Genomic DNA, 21,633 nt, shown 5'->3' with positions numbered 1-21,633 from the left:
TTGCTGAGTAGTATTCCATTGTGTAGATGTATCAGTTTGTTTATCCATTCCCCAGCTGAGAGTCACTCAGGTTGTTTCCAGTTTGTGGTGACTATAAATAAAGCTGCTGTAAACAGTCACATGTAAGTTTTTTTGTGAACACAGATTTTTATTTCACTTGGATACTTAGGTCATTTTTATTTTTATTTATTTATTTTTTTTGAGAACGAGTCTCGCTCTGTCGCCCAAGCTGGAGTTGGAGTGCAGTGGCGCCGGCGATCTCGGCTCACTGCAACCTCTCCGCCTCCCCAGGGTTTCAAGCGATTCTCCCTGTCCTCGCTCTCCGTCCCTCCCGAGTAGCTGGGACTACAGGCGCATGCCACCACACCTGGCTGATTTTTTTTTATTTTTAGTAGAGACAGGGTTTCACCATGTTAGCCAGGATGGTCTCCATCTCCTGACCTCGTGATCCGCCTGCCTCGGCCTCCCAAAGTGTTGGGATTACAGGCGTGAGCCACCGCGTCTGGACTTTTTTTTTTTTTTTTTTTTTTTTTGAGAGTGTGTCTTGCTCTATTGCCCAGGCTGGAGTGCAGTGTTGTGATCTCGGCTCACTGCAACCTCCACCTCCGAAGTTCAAGAGATTCTCCTGCCTCAGCCTCCCGAGTAGCTGGGACTACAGGTGCAAGCCACCATGCCTGGCTAATTTTTTGTATTTTTAGTAGAGATGAGGTTTCACTGTGTTAACCAGGATGGTCTCAATCTCCTGACCTCGTGATCCACCCATTCGGCCTCCCAAAGAGCTGGGATTACAGACATAAGCCACTTCGCCCAGCCTCTTTATACATTCTTTTTTTTTTTTTTTTTTTTTTTGAGAGCGTGTCTCACTCTGTTGCCCAGGCTGGAGTGCAGTGGCGCGATCTTGGCTCACCACAAGCTCCGCCTCTCGGGTTTACGCCATTCTCCTACCTCGGCCTCCCGAGTAGCTGGGACTACAGGCGCCCACAACCACGCCCGGCTAATTTTTTGTTTTTTAGTGGAGAAGCGGTTTCACCGTGTTAGCCGGGATGGTCTCGATCTCTCGACCTCGTGATCCACCTGCCTCGGCCTCCCAAAGTGCTGGGATTACAGGTGTGAGCCACCACACCTGGCCTATACATTCTTAATATAAGCTGTATGTCTGCTACATAATTGGCAAACATTTCTCCCAGTGTGTTGCTTATATTTTCATCTACTTGATAGTCTTCTGCAAAGCAAAAGTTTTTAATTTTGATGAAATCCAATTTATCAATTTTTTATTTTATGGATCTTGCTTTTGGTGTCATATCTAAGAACTCTTTGCCTAACTCAATGTAATAAGGATTTCCTCTTATCTTCTTTTAAATCTCACAGTTTAGGCCGGGCATGGTGGCTAACACCTGTAGTCCCAGCACTGTGGAAGGCTGAGGTGAGCAGATGGCTTGAGCCCAGGAGTTTGAGACCAGCCTGGGCAACTTGGCAAAACCCCATCTCTATTAAAAAAATAAATAAATAAAAATAAAATAATAAAAAATATTTTATAATTTTACAAATTACATTTAGGTGTAATTGTTGAGATGACTATTCTTTCTCCACTGAATTGCCTTTGCACCTCGGTCAAATATCAATAGCCATACTTAATAGTGTGAACGTTTCTTTTTTTTTTTTTTTTTTTTTTGAGACAGAGTCTCGCTCTGTCACCTTGGCTGGAGTGTAGTGGAATGGTCTCGGCCACTGCAACCTCTGCCTCCTGGGTTCAAGTGATTCTCCTGCCTCAGCCTCCTGAGTAGCTGGGACTACAGGTGCCCACCACCACGCCCCACTAATTTTTGTATTTTTAGTAGAGACGGGGTTTCACCATGTTGGCCAAGCTGGTCTCAAACTCCTGACCTCAAGTGATCCCCCACCTCGACCTCCCAAAGTGCTGGGATTACAGGCATAAGTCACCGTGCCCGGCCTGAATCTATGTCTGAACCTCTGTTCTGTTCATTGATCTATGTATCTATCCTTCTGCCAATACCACACTGTCTTGATTACTGTAGCTCTTTATTAAGTCTTGAAATGAGATAGTATGAGTCTTCCAACTCTGTTGTCCTTTTTCAAAATTGTTTTGGCTATTTTAGTCCCTTTGCCTTTCCATATAAATTTTAGAATTAGCTTGTCAAAGGCTTTTTTTTTTTTTTTTTTGATACAGGGTCTCAGTCCCCCAGGCTGGAGTGCAGTGATGTGATCTTGGTTCACTGCAACCTCCGCCTTCTGGGCTCAAGCAATCCTATTGCCTCAGCCTCCAAAGTACCTGGGATTACAGGTATGAGCAACTATGCCCGGCTAATTTTTGTATTTTTTTGTAGTGATGGGATTTCACCATGTTTCCCAGGCTGGTCTCGAACCCTGGGACCTCCTAGGCTCAAGCGATACACCCACCTCTGCCTCCGAAAGTGCTGAGATTATAGGCATGAACCACCATGCCTGACCATGTCAAAGACTTTTTAAACTTTCCCACAAAGTGTCTACTTTTAAGTAGGGGTTAGCTTCCTAGATTTACTTAAGGAAAAAAACAATGCTGGGCCGGGCGCAGTGGCTCACGCCTGTAATCCCAGCACTCTGGGAGGCCGAGGAGGGCAGATCACAAAGTGAGGAGATCGAGACCATCCCGTCTCAACTAAAAATACAAAAAAATTAGCCAGGCGTGGTGGCAGGCGCCTGTAGCCCCAGCAACTCAGGAGGCTGAGGCAGGAGAAAGGCATGAACCTGGGAGGCGGAGCTTGCAGTGAGCCAAGATCACGCCACTGCATTCCAGCCTGGGCAACACACAAAGACTCCATCTCAAAAAAAATAAAAATAAAAATAGGCCGGGCGCGGTGGCTCACGCTTGTAATCCCAGCACTTTGGGAGGCCGAGGCGGGCGGATCATGAGGTCAGGAGATCGAGACCACAGTGAAACCCCGTCTCTACTAAAAATACAAAAAAGTAGCCGGGCGTGGTGGCGGGCGCCTGTAGTCCCAGCTACTTGGAGAGGCTGAGGCAGGAGAATGGCGTGAACCCAGAAGGCGGAGCTTGCAGTGAGTCGAGATCACGCCACTGCACTCCAGCCTGGGCGACAGAGCGAGACTCTGTCTCAAAAATAAATAAATAAATAAATATAAATATAAATAAAAAATAAAATAAAAATAAAGTAAAATAAAAATAAAAAATAATAGACCAGGCGCGGTGGCTCACGCCTGTAATCCCAGCACTTTGGGAGGCCAAGGCGGGCGGATCATGAGGTCAGGAGATTGAGACCACGGTGAAACCCCGTCTCTACTAAAAAACACAAAAAATTAGCCGGGCGCAGTGGCGGGCACCTGTAGTCCCAGCTACTCGGAGAGGCTGAGGCAGGAGAATGGCGTGAACCTGGGAGGCAGAGCTTGCAGTGAGCTGAGATTGCGCCACTGCACTCCAGCCTGGGCGACAGAGCGAGACTCCCTCTCAAAAAAAAAAATAAAATAAAAAATAATAAAGAAAAAAATGGAGGTATTAGGAGGATTAGAAATCTAATATCTATTTTTCAAGATTCTAAATTTTTACTTGCACAGCTCTTCTGAGATTTCCTGCAGTTGTCCAGAAGAAAAGAAAAATGGTTTATTTAAAGATATATATTATTGTTTAGTACAACAGAGTTAAAAACCCATTTTTCATAAAAGACAAGCTATAGGCCGGGCGCGGTGGCTCACACCTGTAATCCCAGCACTTTGGGAGGCCGAGACGGGCGGATCACGAGGTCAGGAGATCGAGACCACCCTGGCTAACACAATGAAACTCCGTCTCTACTAAAAATACAAAAAAAATTAGCTGGGCATGGTTGCGGGCGCCTGTAGTCCCAGCTACTCGGGAGGCTGAGGCAGGAGAATGGCATGAACCCGGGAGGCGGAGCTTGCAGTGAGCCGAGATCCCGCTACTGCACTCCAGCCTGGGCAACAGAGCAAGACTCCATCTCAAAAAAAAAAAAATTAAAAAAAATAAATAAATAAATAAATAAAAGACAAGCTATTCATTCCAAACAGTGAAAATGAAATATTAAGCTTCTTGCACTTCACAAACAATGGTCCCTCTGCTGCCAATGATCTTCCTCTGACTCTTCACCTAAATCGTACGCATCCTTCAGGTCTTACTTTGGACAATCCTCCATGCACAAGCCTTCCTTGATTCTCCCCAAATATGGGTTAAGGGTTAACATATTTCCATTACACCTTAAAGACCTCTATCATCACTCTTAACTCTATGATTGAGAGTTAACTTGTGTCTTCCATCAGGACATAAACTCTGGGTGGGTATGAAGGAGAAAACACTAAATATTTACATTTTAGCTCTTAGTAGAGACAGAGAAATACGTAAGTCTTTGTTCTGAATGACCAATTGCTTTGAATAATAGCAAGAAGGGGGAGAAGTTGAAAATAGGATGTCCTACCTTGCAAACAAGCTACAAAAAGAATCCTCCAAAAAAGTGCAAAGTGATACCAGTTAAAAAAGAAAGGCTGGGCACAGTGGCTCACACCTAAAATCCTAGCACTTTGGGAGGCTGGGCCAGGAGGATCACTTGAGGCCGGGATTTTGAGACCACCCTGAGCAACACAGTTAAGACTTTGTCTCTACTAAAAAAAAAAAAAAAAAAAAAAAAAAAAAAAAAAAAAAAGGAAAGGGGCCGGGCATGGTGACTCAGGCCTGTAATCCCAGCACTTTGGGAGGCTGAGGCAGGCGGATCACAAGGTCAGGAGTTTGAGACCTGGTGAAACCCAGTCTCAACTAAAAATACAAAAAATTGGCTGGGCACGGTGGCTCACACCTGTAATCCCAGCACTTTGGGAGGCCGAGGCAGGCAGATCACGAGGTCAGGAGATCGAGACCATCCTGGCTAACAGTGAAACCCCGTCTCTACTAAAAATACAAAAAATTAGCTGGGTGAGGTGGCAGATGCCTGTAGTCCCAGCTACTCAGGAGACTGAGGCAGAAGAATGGCATGAACCCTGGGGGGCGGAGCCTGCAGTGAGCCAAGATCGCGCCACTGCACTCCAGCTTGGGCAACAGCGAGACTCTGTCTCAAAAAAAAAAAAAAAAAATACAAAAAATTAGCCGGGCATGGTGGCGCACGCCTGTAATCCCAGCTACTTGGGAGGCTGAGGCAGGAGAATACCTTGAACCCAGGAAGCGGAGGTTGCAGTGAGCTGAGATGGCACTCCAGCCTGAGCAACAGAGGGAGACTCCCTCTCAAAAAAAAAAAAAAAAAAAGAAGTTCCACTGGGCATGGCGGCTCACGCCTGTTATCTCAGTATTTTGGGAGGCCAAAGCAGGTGCATCACCTGAGGTCAGGAGTTCGAGACTACCCCGGCCAACATGGTGAAACCCCGTCTCTACCACAAATACAAAAATTAGCTAGGCGTGGTGGTGTGCGCCTGTAGTCCTAGTTACTTGGGAGAGGCAGGAGAATTGCTTGAACCCAGGAGACTGAGGTTGCAGTCAGCTGAGATCGTGCCACTGTACTCCAGCCTGGGCAACAGAGTGAGACTTTGTCTCGAAAAAAAAAAAAAAAAAAAAAAAGAAGTTCACAGAAAAAAAAAATTGAAAACTAAGGAAAAGGACTAGCACTGTACTATGAAGTAGTAGTTATCATGCCACATTCCTGCAAGGCTAATCTCTCAAAAAGATATGAATGAACAACATATAAAGCAACTGAAGCTTGGACTCACAGAGTCATCAAACTGACTTTAACTACTAATATACTAATGACTACTAAATCTGTATCTCCCTTCTGAACCTTTCTACTCAAGACCTATGTATATATCCAGAAGCCTATTGGATTTCCCAGATACCTCAAATCCTATATACCAAAATCAAACTTATTTCCCTCAAATGTAATACCCTCTTTTGTATTCCGTAACTTGGTTAATGACATCACATTCCACTTAGTTGTCCACGCCAACAATTTCAACTCCATCTTTGACAACTCCTTCTTCTTTACCCATCCCCCAATATAAAGTCAATGAGATTCTTTTAGTTACTCTCCTAAAAAGTTCTTCAATCTGTCTACAATTCCACCGTGACTACTGTGCCTGATATCTAAAATCTTTCAAGTCATCACACCATTCTCCCAACCAACTAGTCTCCCTACAATCAATTGTGCCTTTTAAAATCTAACTTCTCGGCCGGGCGCAGTGGCTCACGCCTGTAATCCCAGCACTTTGGGAGGCCGAGGCAGGCGGATCACGAGGTCAGGAGATCGAGACCACAGTGAAACCCCGTCTCTACTAAAAATACAAAAAATTAGCCGGGCATGGTGGCGGGCGCCTGTAGTCCCACCTACTCAGAGAGGCTGAGGCAGGAGAATGGCATGAACCCGGGAGGCGGAGCTTGCAGTGAGCCGAAGATTGCGCCACTGCACTCCAGCCTGGGCGACAGAGCAAGACTCCGTCTCAAAAAAAAAAAAAAAAAAAAAACAGTGAGACTCCATCTCAAAAAGTAAATAAATAAATAAATAAATAAATAAATAAATAAATTTAAAGGCTGTGCACGGTGGCTCACGCCTGTAATCCCAGCACTTTGGAAGGCTGAGACGGGTGGATCACAAGGTTAGCAGATCGAGACCATCCTGGCTAACACAGTGAAACCCCATCTCTACTAAAAACACAAAAAACTAGCTGGGTGTGGTGGCGGGCGCCTGTAGTCCCAGCTACTCGGGAGGCTGAGGCAGGAGAATGGTGTGAACTCGGGAGGCAGAGCTTGCAGTGAGCCGAGATCGAGCCACTGCACTCCAGCCTGGGCGACCAAGAAGACTCTGTCTCAGAAAATAAATAAATAAATAAATAATTTTTTTTAAAAATTGAGCCAGCAAATCTGATTACCCCTCCTTGTATTAAATGCATCTTTAATAAAGAAAATTTAGTATTTTTCTTGTTAAACTGTAGTTCTTTTCACTCTAAGTCACAGAGCTTTGACAGGGAAACAATCGAGACCCTGAGAGGTAATAAGACAGAAATAGATATTAAATACTTCTTTTTGTTTTGTTTTGTTTTTTTGTTTTTTAGACAGAGTCTCGCTCGCTCTGTCGCCCAGGGTGGAGTGCCATGGCACAAGCTCGGCTCATTACCACCTCCACCTCCTAAGTTCAAGCAATTCTCCTGCCTCAGCCTCCTAAGTAACTGGGATTACAGGCGGCTGCTGCCATGCCCAGCTAATCTTTGTATTTTTAGCAGAGACGGGGTTTCACTTTGTTGGCCAGGCTGGTCTTGAATTCCTGACCTCAAATGATCTACCCACATTGGCCTCCCAAAGTGCTAGGATTACAGGAGTGAGCCAACATGCCCGACCAATAATTTTGTTTTTAAATAGAATGTTTTTAGGCTAGGTACAGTGGCTGATGCCTGTAATCCTGGCACTTTGGGAGGTAGAGGCGGGTGGAACATTTGAGGTCAGGAGTTCGAGACCAGCCTGGCCAACATGGTGAAACCCCGTTTCTACTAAAAATACAAAAATTAGCCAGGCAGTAGTCCCATGTCTGTAATCCCAGCTACTCAGGAGGCTGAGGCAGGAGAACTGCTTGGGCCAGGGAGGCAGAGTTTGCGGTGAGCCAAGATGGCGCCACTGCACTCCAGTCTGGGCGACAGAGTGAGACCCTGTCTCAAAAAAACAACAAATAGGCCGGGCGCGGTGGCTCACGCCTGTAATCCCAACACTTTGGGAGGCCGAGGCGGGCAGATCACAAGGTCAGGAGATTGAGACCATCCTGGCTAACACGGTGAAACCTCATCTCTACTAAAAATACAAAAAATTAGCCGAGCGTGGTGACGGGCGCCTGTAGTCCCAGCTACTCAGGAGGCTGAGGGAGGAGAATGACGTGAACCCAGGAGGTGGAGCTTACAGTGAGCCAAGATCACGCCACTGCACTCCAGCCTGGGCGACAGAGCGAGACTCCATCTCAAAAAAAAAAAAAACAAAACAAAAAAAAAAACACCACACAAATAAATAAATAGAATCTAAAAAAAAAAAAGATTTTTGGCTGGGCACGGTGACTCACACCTGCAATCCCAGCACTTTGGGAGGCCGAGGCAGGCGGATCACCTGAGGTCAGCAGTTTGAGACTAGCCTGGCCAACATGGTGAAACCTCATTTCTACTAAAAATACAAAAATTAGCCAGGTACAGTGGCATGTGCCTGTAATCCCAGCTACTCAGGAGGTTGAGACCAGAGAATCACCTGAACACAGGAGGGAGACGTTGCAATCAGCTGAGATCTCGCCATTGCATTCCAGCCTGGGCAACAGAGTGAAACTTGGTATCAAAAAAAATAAAATAAGGCCCGGCGTGGTGGCTCATGCCTGTAATCCCAGCACTTTGGGAGGCTGAGTCGGGCAGATCACAAGGTCAGGAGATCGAGACCATCCTGGCTAACACGGTGAAACCCCATCTCTACTAAAAATACGAAAAGCAATTAGCCAGGCATGGTGGCGGGTGCCTGTAGTTCCAGCTACTAGGGAGGCTGAGGCAGGAGAATGGCGAGAACCCGGGAGGCAGAGCTTGCAGTGAGCTGAGATCGCGACACTGCAATCCAGCCTGGGCAACAGAGAGGGACTCCATCTCAAAAAATAATAATAATTAAGCCAATAAATATTTATTTTAGTCCCGGTATGTCAGAGATTCACAGGAAGTCCTTAAATCTCCAAAGTTCCTCTCCCACTTTAGAAAAACTTCTCACACGAAAGGCAATCAAGACACTAGCCCACCCCTTTTTCTTCCCCAGGGAAAGAAATCCTCGTTTTGTAAGGTAATTTACTACATAAAAGTAACCACAAATAGGAAAGAGAACAGAAGGAGAGGACAGGAAATTCTCATCACAGCTGAACAAACCTCTATTATTTTAACATAACATGGGTGGCATTTATGGGCTTATTTGAACTGATGGAAATTTCCAGTAGGGGGAAAATGCATTGCCAACATTAAAAATAAATGTCCAACTATTAAAAAATAAGATAGCTATGCCCAGCTTTAACATTTTATACTCTACTCCATGTAGTAGTCAAACATAGAATAAATTTCTGTAACGACCTATCACAATAGTAACAAATGCTTTCTTTTTAAAACTATTATCTTAAACAAAGTATTATAGACAAATAATCTATTGGGACAGTCATGGAACTAAAGTAAAAAGGTTAAAATTATACATCACTGTGCATTTCCAGGAAAGAAAAGTGAAACACATTTTACCAGACAGAGAAGTTAAAAACAACCAGGTTCATTTTTCCCATTCCTATAAATTCACTCCCCTTATTTGTGAATCTTCAAGAACCTAGTATAGCCCCTCCCTACCTTTACTCAGGTAAAAGACAAATCACTCATCAATTGCCAAAACGCCTTGACAGTTTAAGGTCTCAATTCTCAGTCAGCAAAGCTGAAGCATCTATGTCCTTTTAAAAGGAGTCTGCATCTCTACTTTAGAAACCATTTTCTCATTGGGCTTGGTGGCTTACACCTGTGATCCCAGCACTTTGGGAGGCCGAGACAAGTGCATCACCTGAGGTCAGGAGTTCGAGACCAGCCTGACCAAAACGGCGAAACCCCATCTCTACTAAAAATACAAAAACTAGCCAGGCATGGTGGTGGGTGTCTGTAATCGCAACTACTTGGAGGCTGAGCCAGGAGAATCGCTTGAACCCAGGAGGTAGAGGTTGCAACGAGCCGAGATTGCGCTACCGCGCTCTAGCCTGGGCAACAGAGCAAGACTCTGTCAAAACAAAATAAACAATATAAAAAGAACCCATTTTCTCTTTCCATAAACACATAGATTGACTGTCCTCTGCTTTGTCTACATTAAAAAACACGTCTCAGGAGTGTTTCTTCAGTCTCTCAGGAAAACCAAGACACCTCTTGGGCTCTTCTGAGATATTCCACCTGGGAGATCCTACTGACAAGCAGGGTAACAAAAAGCAGAGCTAGAGGGCTGCCTTATGCATATCTGACCTCCAAAACAGCGACAGGTCCCCGGAGCAGCCAGACTCATTAGCAAAGGAAAACTTTTTATAATTTAAAAATAATAAAATGGGCCAGGCACGGTGGTTAACTCCTGTAATCCCAGCACTTTGGGAGGCTGGGGCAGGCGGATGACCTGAGGTCAGAAGTTCAAGACCAGCCTGGCCAGCAATGGAGAAACCCCGACTGTACTAAAATAAATACAAAAATTAGCCAGGTATGGTGGCACGTGCCTATAATCCCAGGTACTAGGGAGGCTGAGGCAGAAGAATTGCTTGAACTCAGGAGGCGGAGGTTGCAGTGAGCCAAGTTCGCACCACTGCACTCCAGCCTGGGCAACAGAGCAAGACTCCTTTCCCTACCTCAAAAAAAATTATAATAAAATAAAATAAAAATGAAGATAACAAAATAGCCAGGCACGGTGGCTCACGCCTGTAATCCCGGCACTCTGAGAGGCTGAGGTGGGCAGATCACTTGAAGTCAGGAGTTCAAGACCAGCCTGGCCAATATGATGAAGCCCTGTCTCTACTAAAAATACAAAAATTAGGCCGGGCCCGGTGGCTCACACCTGTAAACCCAGAACTTTGGGAGGCCGAGGTGGGTGGATCACCTGACGTGAGGAGTTCAAGACCAGCCTGGCCAACATGGTGAAACCCCATCTCTACTAAAAATACAAAAATTAGCCAGGTGTGGTGGTGGGCATCTGTAATCCCAGCTACTCGGGAGGCTGAGGCAGGAGAATCGCTTGAACCCGGGAGGCGGAGGTTGCTGTGAGCCGAGATGATGCCATGCACTCCAGCCTGGCGACAGAGCGAGACTCCGTCTCAAAAATAAAATAAAATATAATAAACAAATTATATTTTCACATCCCTCACTGGGCAGCCCTCCCAGCTTGTCCCAAACTAGTTTTCTCAACTCTCTTTTTTGTTTGTTTCCAGAGGACGTCTTGCACTGTCGCCCGAACTGGAGTGCAATAGTGCTATCTCGGCTCGCCGCAACCTCCGCCTCCTGGGTTCCACTGATTCCCCTGCCTCAGCTTCCCAAGTAGCTGGGATTAAAGGCGCCCGCCACCACACCCGGCTGATTTTTTGTATTTTTAGTAGAGACGAGATTTCACTATGTTGGCCAGGCTGGTCTCCAACTTCTGAACTCATGATCCGCCCGCCTCGGCCTCCCAAAGTGCTGGGATTGCAGGCATGAGCCACTGCACCCGGCCTTTTCTCAACTCTTTAAAGCACATTAGTGCCAACTGTGTTACATGGCAACATGAGTTAGCTATGTTCAGAAAGTATTTTAACAGATTGGCCCTCCATCCTTTTGGGTGAGGAGCTGCAAACCGTTTGTAAAAACGCCGGAGTACGGTATTTTTCCTACAGAAGTCTGATGGCTAATTTATCACATTACAGAACTGGTAGTTCTGCACATGATCTGCTGTGCCCATACAGAAAGCACATATGTGTCTACTGAGGTTTTACAAACAATATGCTTCTTACCTTAACAGAGAAATTAGTCATTCCATTAACAACGGTAAGGTCTAAATTCCAGTAATACTGTTGGTGATACATTAACATCAACATAGTACTTACAATTCACAATTTGCATAAACAATCTCAATTACATAGGTGATGCTTGCAGTAGCCCGTTTGAAGCATGACATCTTCCTGGTGTTCACAAAGGTTAAGTGGGACCTGCCCAGGGTTACCTAACAGCTTTATCAATGGTGGACTTCCTTTCGAACCTGCCTGACTATAAGCCCCTAGCTCTTTTCCCTAGATCCCTCCCAGCTTTCAAAAGAGGGCTCCCGACTCCCATCCTCTACCCAGAGCAGCCTATTACTCCGGGAGACCGACCCTTCCCCTGCCTGGTTCAGAGGTGGCTTCTTCAGCTCCAGCAGAGCTTTCATCCTCCACCACCCTCCCCCCGCGATCATTCTCTGAAAGAAGCGGAAAAGGAGAGGCGACCAAAAGCTCCTGGAGGAAGGGATGATACAATTGGGCTGCTTCACTCCACAGCACGCAACCCCTTCCCCCTCCACCAAGCTGTCCAGCTCTGCGGCCGGCGACCTGGCCACCCGTACCCCAAATTCTCCCATCATCACCTCAAACTGTACCTCCCCCACGCCCTTCCGTCTCCCACAGTCAGAGCCCACCCCACAAAGTCATGTATCCTTCCGCCAAGTTACCCTCTTCCCACGCGTTGTCCACTCCCCCTCCACCACTACTCACGGTCGGTGACTGGGCCCGGCCCTCATGGCTGCTCCTTTGCCGCCCGCCGCCCGCCGCCACCACTTCTCCACTGCCCGGCCCCTCAGTCACCGGCGCAGCTGTCGGGACTAGCCGGAGCCGCTCCTGCGCCTGCGCAGCGTGCAGCGCCTGGGCCCTTTCGGGCCGCACGCGCCTGCGCAGCCGCTGCCGGGGGCGTCTTCCTTAGTGCCTGATGGTCTGGACCCCTGGGTCTCTAGTGGGCATGGGAGCTGGCCTTGAAAAATTCTGAGGCTTAGAGAATTTGGCGGCTGCCTCAGGGTACGCCTCTGGAGTACCGTGTCTAGGTTACTAAACTCTTGGATCACGCTTCCCCAAGGAGCCACAGACTTACTGGCTCTTCCAGAATTCTGCATCCTACTTGCACTGAAAGGCCTGAATTCAGGTGCTCTGAGGTGACCACTGATGAAAATTTGGGTCTTTTTTTTTTTTTTTTTTTTTCTGAGACGAAGTTTCGCTCTTGTTGTCCAGGTTGGAGTGCAATGGCGTGATCTCGGCTCAAAGTAACCTCCGCCTCCCGGGTTCACGCGATTCTCCTGCCTCAGCCTCCCGAGTAGTTTAGATTACAGGCATGCGCCACCACGCCCAGCTAATTTTGTATTTTTAGTAGAGACGGGGTTTCACCATGTTGGCCAGGCTGGTCTCGAACTCCTGACCTCAGATGATTCGCCCGCCCCGGCCTTCCAAAGTGCTGGGATTACAGGCATGAGCCACCACGCCTGGTCAAATTTGAGTCTCTTTCAAGAAGATGATCGTGTCTAGAAGGTATCGGGGGTAATTATGTAAAGGCAGCTTTGCCATCCTAGAATACACTACTGGCTAGGAGATGCAATGAAGTCCTGGGGACCTTGTCAAGGAGGTTACCTCGCCTAGAATGCACTGGGGACGCCACTAAGTTCAGTACGTTTATCAAGCACATGCTGTTTATTGGACAGAAATGTTCTAGGCATCACGTGTGTGCTATTGAGGAATTTGCAGGCAAATAGTCCCCTACTTTCCAGCTCTCACTGTGAGCCTGGCCCTTTTTCAAACTGGTAAAAGAAAACCAGACCTTTAGTCCAGTGAGGCCCAACTGTCAGTCCTTAGACTACTGTGCTGCTTTGGCATAGCCTGACAAGAGACTAAGCTCAATCGAGTCCTGAGAATTCAACAAAACAGACTTGAAAGCAGCAGGCAATGAACAGCAACCAAAGGGAAGAGGAGGTACAGGACTAAACTATCTCCTCATCACTATGGCTCTTTTTTCTCTCTCAACTCCAGCGCTGGTCTCCTCTCTTCAGAGTTTGGACACATAAGGCCCAAGATAGAACGTAAGGGGGAAAAAGAGAAGAAAAAAAGACGTCAAGTTGAGTGCTCAATGAGGAATGTTAAAAAAATTAAAATAGGCCGGGTGCGGTGGCTCACGCCTGTAATCCCAGCACTTTGGGAGGCCGAGGCGGGTGGATCATGAGGTCAGGAGATCGAGACCATCCTGGCTAACACAGTGAAACCCCACAAAAAATTAGCCAGGCGTGGTGGCGGGCGCCTGTAGTCCCAGCTACTCGGGAGGCTGAGGCAAGAGAATGGCGTGAACCCGGGAGGCGGAGCTTGCAGTGAGCCGAGATCACGCCACTGCACTCCAGCCTAGGCGACAGAGCGAGCCTCTGTCTCAAAAGAAAAAAAAAAATTAAAAATAAAGCTGGGCATAGTGACTCATGCTTGTAATCCCAACATTTTGGGAGGCCAGGTTGGGAGGATTGCTTGAGCCCAGGAGTTAGAGACCAGCCTGGGCAACATAGGGAGACTCATCTCTACAAAAAAATTTTAAAAAATAATGGCCAGGCAAAGTAGCTCATGCCTGTAAACCCAGCACTTTGGGAGGTAAAGGTGGGCAGATAACTTGCCAGGAGTTCGAGACCAGCCTGGCCAACATGGTGAAACCCTGTCTCTACTGAAAAAATACAAACATTATCCGGGCATGGTGGCATGCACCTGAAGTCCCAGCTACTCAGGAGGCTGAGGCAGGAGAATTGCTTGAACCCAGGAACGGAGGTTACAATGAGCCGAGATCGCACCACAGCACTCCAGCCTGGATAACAGACTGAGACTCCATCTCAATTAAAAAAAAATAAATAGGGCCAGGCGCGGTGGCTCACGCCTGTAATCCCAGCACTTTGGGAGGCCGAGGTGGGCAGATCACGAGGTCAGGAGATTGAGACCATCCTGGCTAACACGGTGAAACCTCATCTCTACTAAAAATATAAAAAATTAGCCGGGCATGGTGGCAGGCACCTGCAGTCCCAGCTACTTGGGAGGCTGAGGCAGGAGAATGGCGTGAAGCCCTGAGGTGGAGCTTGCAGTGAGCCAAGATAGTGCCACTGCACTCCAGCCTGGGGACAGAGCGAGACTCCGTCTCAAAAAAAAAAAAAAAAAAAAAAAATATAAAAAAATTAGCCGGGCGTGGTGGTGGGCACCTGTAGTCCCAGGTACACAGGAGTTTGAGGCAGGAGAATGGCGTGAACCCGGAGGCGGAGGTTGCAGTGAGCCGAGACCGTGCCACTGCACTCTAGCCTGGGCAACAGAGCGAGACTCCATCTCAAAAAAAAAAAAAAGCCGGATGTGGTGGTGCACACCTGTGGTCCCACCTACTTGGGAGGCTGAGGTGGGAGAATCACTTGAACCCAGGAGGCAGAGGTTGCAGTGAGCCTAGACTACACTACACTGCAGCCTAGGCGACTGAGTGAGACTGTGTCTGAAAAAAAAATTTTTTTTTTTTTTTGAGACGGAGTCTCACTCTGTCGCCCAGGCTGGAGTGCAGTGGCGCGATCTCGGCTCACTGCAAGCTCCGCCTCCCGGGTTCACGCCATTCTCCTGCCTCAGCCTCCCGAGTAGCTGGGACTACAGGCGCCGGCAACCATGCCCGGCTAATTTTTTTTGTATTTTTAGTAGAGACGGGGTTTCACCGTGTTAGCCAGGATGGTCTCGATCTCCTGACCTCGTGATCCGCCCGCCTCGGCCTCCCAAAGTGCTGGGATTACAGGCTTGAGCCACCGCGCCCGGCAAAAAAATTTTTTTAATTAAAAAAAAAAATGTTCAGGCCAGGTACAGTGACTCACGCCTGTTATCTCAGCACTTTGGGAGGTGGAGTAGGCGGAGTTTGAGACCAACCTGGGCTACATGGTGAAACCCCATCTGTACAAAAAAATTACCAAAAAATTAGCCGGGTGTGGTGGCCCGCATCTGTAGTCCCAGCTACTTGGGAGTCTGAAGAGGGAGGATTGCTTGAGTCGGGGAGGTAGAGGTTGCAGTGAGATTCAACCATTGCGCTCCAGCCTAGGGGAGCCAGACTCCATCTCAGTAAGAATAAAATTTTTCTCTTAAAAAAGAAAAGAAAATCGTCTATTAACCCCACGGCCCTCTCCTGCTCAATATTGGTCCTCAATATCCAAGGGTTCAGCATCCAGGAATCCAACCAACTGAAGAACAAAAATATCTGGGGAAAGGCCAGGCATGGTGTCTCATGCCTGTAAACTCAGCGCTTGGGGAGACCGAGGCAGAGGATCACTTGAGGCCAGGAGTTCATGACCAGCCTGGGCAACATAGTGAGACTCTGTCTCTGCAAAAGATTTAAAAATTAGCGCTGGGTGTGGTGGCTGACGCCTGTAATCCCAGCACTTTGGGAGGCCGAGGTGGGTAAATCACCTGAGGTCAGGAGTTCGCGGCCAGCCTGACCAACATGGAGAAACTCCGTCTCTACTAAAAATACACAATTAGCCAGGCGTGGTGGTGCATGCCTGTGATCCCAGCTACTCGGGAGGCTGCGGCAGGAAAATCACTTGAACCCGGGAGGTAGAGGTTGCAGTGAGCCTAGATAGTGCCACTGCACTCCAGCCTGAATGACAGAGAGAGACTCCATCTCAAAAGAAAAAAAAAGAAAAAAGAAAAAGAAAAAATCTAAAACTTCCGTGACCCCAAGTTACAAGGTATAACTTGATCTTTCTTACTAAAATAGTGTAGTGGGCCATGCGTGGTTGTTCATGCCTATAATCCCAGCACTTTGGGAGGCTGAGGCAGGCGGATCGCGAGGTCAGGAGTTCGAGGCCAGTTTGGCCCACATGGAGAAACCCTGTCTCTACTCAAAATACAAAAAATTAGCCAGGAATTGTGGCGGAAGCCTGTAATCCCACCTACTCCGGAGGCTAAGGCAGGAGAATTGCTTGAATCTGGGAAGTGGAGGTTGCAGTGAGCCGAGATCGTGCCACTGCACTCCAGCCTGGGCGACAGAGCAGGACTCCATCTCAAAAATAAATAAATTAATTAATTAAATAAAGTAAAACAAGGCCAGGCGCGGTGGCTCACGCCTGTAATCCCAGCACTTTGGGAGGCTGAGGTGGGTGGATCACGAGGTCGGGAGATCGAGACCATTCTGGCTAACATGGTGAAACCCTGTCTCTACTAAAAATACAAAAAATGAGCCGGGCGCCGTGGCGGGCGCCTATAGTCCCAGCTACTTGGGAGGCTGAGGCTGGAGAATGGTGTGAACCCGGGAGGCGGAGCTTGCAGTGAGCCCAGATAGCGCCACTGCACTCCCGCCTGGGTGAAAGAGCGAGACTCCGCCTCAAAAAAAAAAAAAAAAAGAAAGAAAGAAAAAATAGTGTAGTGAAGATGAAGGAGAGAGAAGCAGATGGAGCCTGTGCATATTGGCTCACGTCTGAAATCCCAACACCTTGGAAGGCTGAGGTGGGTGACTTGAGCCCTAGAACAGTGTCTAGCACATAGCAAGTACTCAATAGATTTTTGTTCAGGAGTGAATAAACGACATCTTTCTCTGGGTTGGCTCTCCCCTTCTGGTATCAACATGACTGCAGCAGCTCCAGATATTGTCTTCTTACATCCAGCTCCAGTGGGAAAGAAGCAAAATTCTCCTTGTACCTTTTATCTGCCTGGGTTATGTGCCCATCTCTAAAACAATCATCATGGGCTAGAGAATGTTATACACTGATTGAGTTGGTTCCGGGTTGTGTGCTCCCTGCCTGGGGTGAGCCTTATCCAACCACATGGTCTGAGTTTGGAGTAGGGGTGTTTCTATGGATAACTATATCGTATATAATGAATTAATGATTGGCAGGGGAAAAATCCACTATTCTGCCCTTGGTAAGAAATTCAAGTAGGGGCCTGGGCGCAGTGGCTCACACCTGTAATCGTAGCACTTTGGAAGGCTGAGGAAGGTGGATCACGAGGTCAGGAGTTCCAGACCAGCCTGGCCAAGATGGTGAAACTTTGTCTCTACTAAAAATAAAAAAATTAGCCAGTGTGGTGGTGGGTGCCTGTAATCCCAGCTACTTGGGAGGCTGAGGCAGGAGAATGGCTTGAACCAGGGAAGCAGAGGTTGCAGTGAGCCGAGATTGGGCCACTGCACTCTAGCCTGGGCGACAGAGCAAGACTCTGTCTCAAAAAAAGAAAAAAAGAAATTCAAGTAGGGAAATGGCTCAGAAGACCCACAATGGTTCAAATATAGGAACATATGTTGTTGTCATATAGTCTCCAGCAGGGGGCACCACTTTCCCCTATCCCCTGGGAGCCAAGAGTCTAGACTGGGCCACCAGCCCACACCCCCAGTCCTGGCAGCATTGATTCCCCACCAGAACTGAGCTCATGTTAAGTGGGGGATGACCCGGCGGGCTCTGTGGCTCATGCCTGTAATCCCAGCACTTTGGGACGCCAAGGCGGGAGGATCACGAGGTCAGGAGTTCAAGACCAGCCTAGCCAACATGGCAAAACCCTGTCTGTACTAAAAATACAAAAATTAGCCAGTGTGGTGGCGGGCACCTGTAATCGCAGCTACTCAGGAGGCTGAGCCAGGAGAATCACTTGAACCAGGGAGGTGGGGGTTGCAATGAGCTGAGATCGCACCACTGCACTCCAGCCTGGGCGATTAGCAAGACTCCGTCTCAAAAAAAAAAAACAAAAAAAAAACAAAACCAGAAATTAGCCGGGCGCGGTGGCTCACGCTTGTAATCCCAGCACTTTGGGAGGCCGAGGCGGGCGGATCACGAGGTCAGGAGATCGAGACCACGGTGAAACCCCGTCTCTACTAAAAATACAAAAAGAAATTAGCCGGGCGTGGTGGCGGGCGCCTGTAGTCCCAGCTACTCGGAGAGGCTGAGGCAGGAGAATGGCGTGAACCCGGGAGGCAGAGTTTGCAGTGAGCCGAGATTGCGCCACTGCACTCCATCCAGCCTGGGCGACAGAGCGAGACTCCGTCTCAAAAAAAAAAAAAACCAGAAATTAGCTGGACGTGGTCAGGCACATTTGTAGTCCCAGCTACCTGGGAGGCTAAAATGGGGGAATCATCTGAGCCCAGGAGGTGGAGGTTGCAGTGCGCCAAAATTGCACCACTACACTCCAGCCCAGACAACAGAGTGAGACTGTGTCTCAAAAAAAAATTTTTTTAATTAAAAAAACAATGTGGCCTGGTGCTGTGGCTCACACCTGTAATCCTAGCACTTTGGGAGGCCAAGGCGGGTGGATCACGAGGTCAGGAGATCAAGACCATCCTGGCTAACACAGTAAAACACCGTCTCTACTAAAAATACAAAAAATTAGCCGGGCATGGTGGTGGGTGCCTGTAGTCTCAGCTACTCGGGAGGCTGAGGCAGGAGAATGGCATGAACCCGGGAGGCAGAGCCGAGATCGAGCCACTGCACTCCAGCCTGAGCGACAGAGCGAGACTCCGTCTCAAAAAAAAAAAAGTTCGGCTGGGCGCAGTGGCTCACGCTTGTAATCCCAGCACTCTGGGAGGCCGAGGTGGGCGGATCACGAGGTCAGGAGATCGAGACCACGGTGAAACCCCGTCTCTACTAAAAATACAAAAAAATTAGCCGGGCGTGGTGGCGGGCACCTGTAGTCCCAGCTACTGGGAGAGGCTGAGGCAGGAGAATGGCGTGAACCCGGGAGGCGGAGCTTGCAGTGAGCCGAGATTGCGCCACTGCACTCCAGCCTGGGCGACAGAGCGAGACTCTGTCTCAAAAAAAAAAAAAAAAAAAAAAAAAAATGTTCAGGCCAGGTACAGTGACTCACGCCTGTTATCTCAGCACTTTGGGAGGTGGAGTAGGCGGAGTTCAAGACCAACCTGGGCTACATGGTGAAACCCCATCTGTACAAAAAAATTACCAAAAAAATTAGCCAGGTGTGGTGGCCCATGTCTATAGTCCTAGCTACTTGGGAGGCTGAAGAGGGAGGATTGCTTGAGTCTGGGAGGCGGAGGTCGCAATGAGATTCAACCATTGCACTCCAGCCTAGGGGAGCCAGATTCCATCTCAGTAAGAATGAAATTTTCCTCTTAAAAAAGAAAAGAAAATCGTCTATTAACCCCACAGCCCTCTCCTGCCCAATACTGGTCCTCAATATCCAAGGGTTCAGCATCCAGGAATTCAACCAACTGAAGAACAAAATATCTGGGGAAAGGCCAGGCATGGTGTCTCATGCCTGTAAACTCAGCACTTGGGGAGGCTGAGGCAGAGGATCACTTGAGGCCAGGAGTTCGTAACCAGCCTGGGCAACATAGTCAGACTCTGTCTCTGCAAAAGATTTAAAAATTAGCACTGGGCGAGGTGGCTGACGCCTGTAATCCCAGCACCTTGGGAGGTTGAGGTGGGCAGATCAGCTGAAGTCGGGAGTTCGAGACCAGCCCGACCAACATGAAGAAACCCCGTCTCTACTGAAAATACAAAATTAGCCAGGCGTGGTGGTGCATGCCTGTGATCCCAGCTACTCGGGAGGCTGAGGCAGGAAAATCACTTGAACCCGGGAGGTAGAGGTTGCAGTGAGCCAAGATCGCGTGATTGCACTGAAGCCTGGGCAACAAGAGTAAAACTCTGTCTCAAAAAAAAAAAAAAAAAAAAAAAGAATTACTAGGCAGGTCTGTTGTCACAGCTACTAGCAGGGCTGAGGTGGGAGGAATGCTTGAGACTGGGAGGTCGAGGCTGCAGTGAGCCATGATTGCACCACTGCACTCCAGTCTGGGTGAGAGAGCAAGACCCGGTCTCAAAAAAATAAAAATAAAAGAAAGAATGGGAGGAGACAAATTGAGGATAGCCAGAATATACAGTGGTGTCTTCCCAGGGAATTTAGATACCATAATTTCCACCCTCCCATCCTATGGATACCAAAATCTGCTGATTCTCTTGTAGTAAGAGATGACTTCAAGTCATCTTAAAGTCTCTAGATTACTTATAATATCTAATACAATGTAAGTGCTATATAAATAGTTGTTATACTGTATTGTGTCGTATTTTTGTCGTTGTTGTTATTTTAGAGATGGGGTCCCTGAAGTCCCGTGGTGATAGAGATTTCTGTCTGTTTTGTTCATTGATGTATTCCCAGCACGGGACAGAGCTTGCTAGTAGATGCTTTATACATCTTCCTCCATAGTTAGGCATGTTAGCATGTGCCTGTAGTCCTAGCTACTCAAGAGGGCTGAAACTGGAAGATCGCTTGAACCCAAGAGTTTCAGGCTCCAGTGAGCTATGATCATGCCACTGCACTCCAGCCTGGGCAACAGAATGAGCACTGACTCTAAGAACCTTCTTTCCTCAACTCCCTCTACCAAAGTTTATCTCTGTTTCAAGTGTTTGATTTAGAGGCTACAAAGGATGAAGAGGGCTCAAGGCCTCAAACAGCAAGGTAAATGGAGTTTCTCCGGCTGCTAGAGCGTTCTAGGAGACCTCAGGTGGCTAAGCCGCTTCTTCCTCCTTTGCAAACCCTCTGGTTTTTCTCCATAAAGGAATGACCTCAGATAGTAGACAGTAACCAAGGCTTACAGGAGGGAAATCCAGACCTGCTCTTCATCCCAAACACCGACCCAAAGACCACTCCTTCCAGGAGCCTAGCATAAAGCAAAGGTGCAGACAGCCCGGGGCCACCGCTGACCTCTAGGGCAAATTAAGGCTGGGAGAGGTCTTTGACCTCTAGGGCAAATTAAGGCTGGGAGAGGTCTTTGACCTCTAGGTCAAATTAAGGCTGGGAGAGGATCCTGCAGGCCAAAGGATGGAAAGGACTAGGAACAAACAACAACAAAACCCTTATGGGGACAGGCGGAACAGTGCCCCCTCCCACTCCCACAACCATTCCTCCCTCGATGGGAGGACGATTTCTGCTATTTGGCCTCATGGGAAATGTAGTCTTTTAGGAGACATGGCCAGAAGGGCCTTTTACAAAACTTTGGCAGAAGAAAAAAATACGTTGTATATGGGAGTCCAAAACTACCGTCACGCTTGCACAGACTCTAAATACACATTTTCCCCCTTCTTTAGCCTCCACCAGTCTCCAGAGCAGTTCCTCCTCCCGCCCACATCCCATGTGTCTCGGCTTTCAATTTGGGCAGACCTACCTCTCTCCTACTC

At 48.0% G+C, this 21,633-nt stretch overlaps 1 protein-coding gene across 2 annotated transcripts in view; it reads right to left on the bottom strand.

Annotated features, from left to right (window-relative positions):
- FAM222B (family with sequence similarity 222 member B) overlaps positions 1-12,363 on the bottom strand; it is a 96,584-nt gene extending 84,221 nt beyond the window's left edge. Inside the window, exon 1 of one of the 2 annotated variants that reach the window (XM_030799429.1) lies at positions 12,215-12,363. The gene's annotated coding sequence lies outside the window, so the exon portion shown is untranslated. The remainder of the gene's footprint in view (positions 1-12,214) is intronic. The other variant, XM_030799431.1, reaches the window with a different exon arrangement.
- Positions 12,364-21,633: the final 9,270 nt, after the last annotated feature.

Source organism: Nomascus leucogenys, chromosome 19 (genome assembly GCF_006542625.1).
Source record: "Nomascus leucogenys isolate Asia chromosome 19, Asia_NLE_v1, whole genome shotgun sequence".
Taxonomy (NCBI): Eukaryota; Metazoa; Chordata; class Mammalia; order Primates; family Hylobatidae; genus Nomascus; species Nomascus leucogenys.
This window is presented reverse-complemented; position numbering and strand designations above follow the sequence as displayed.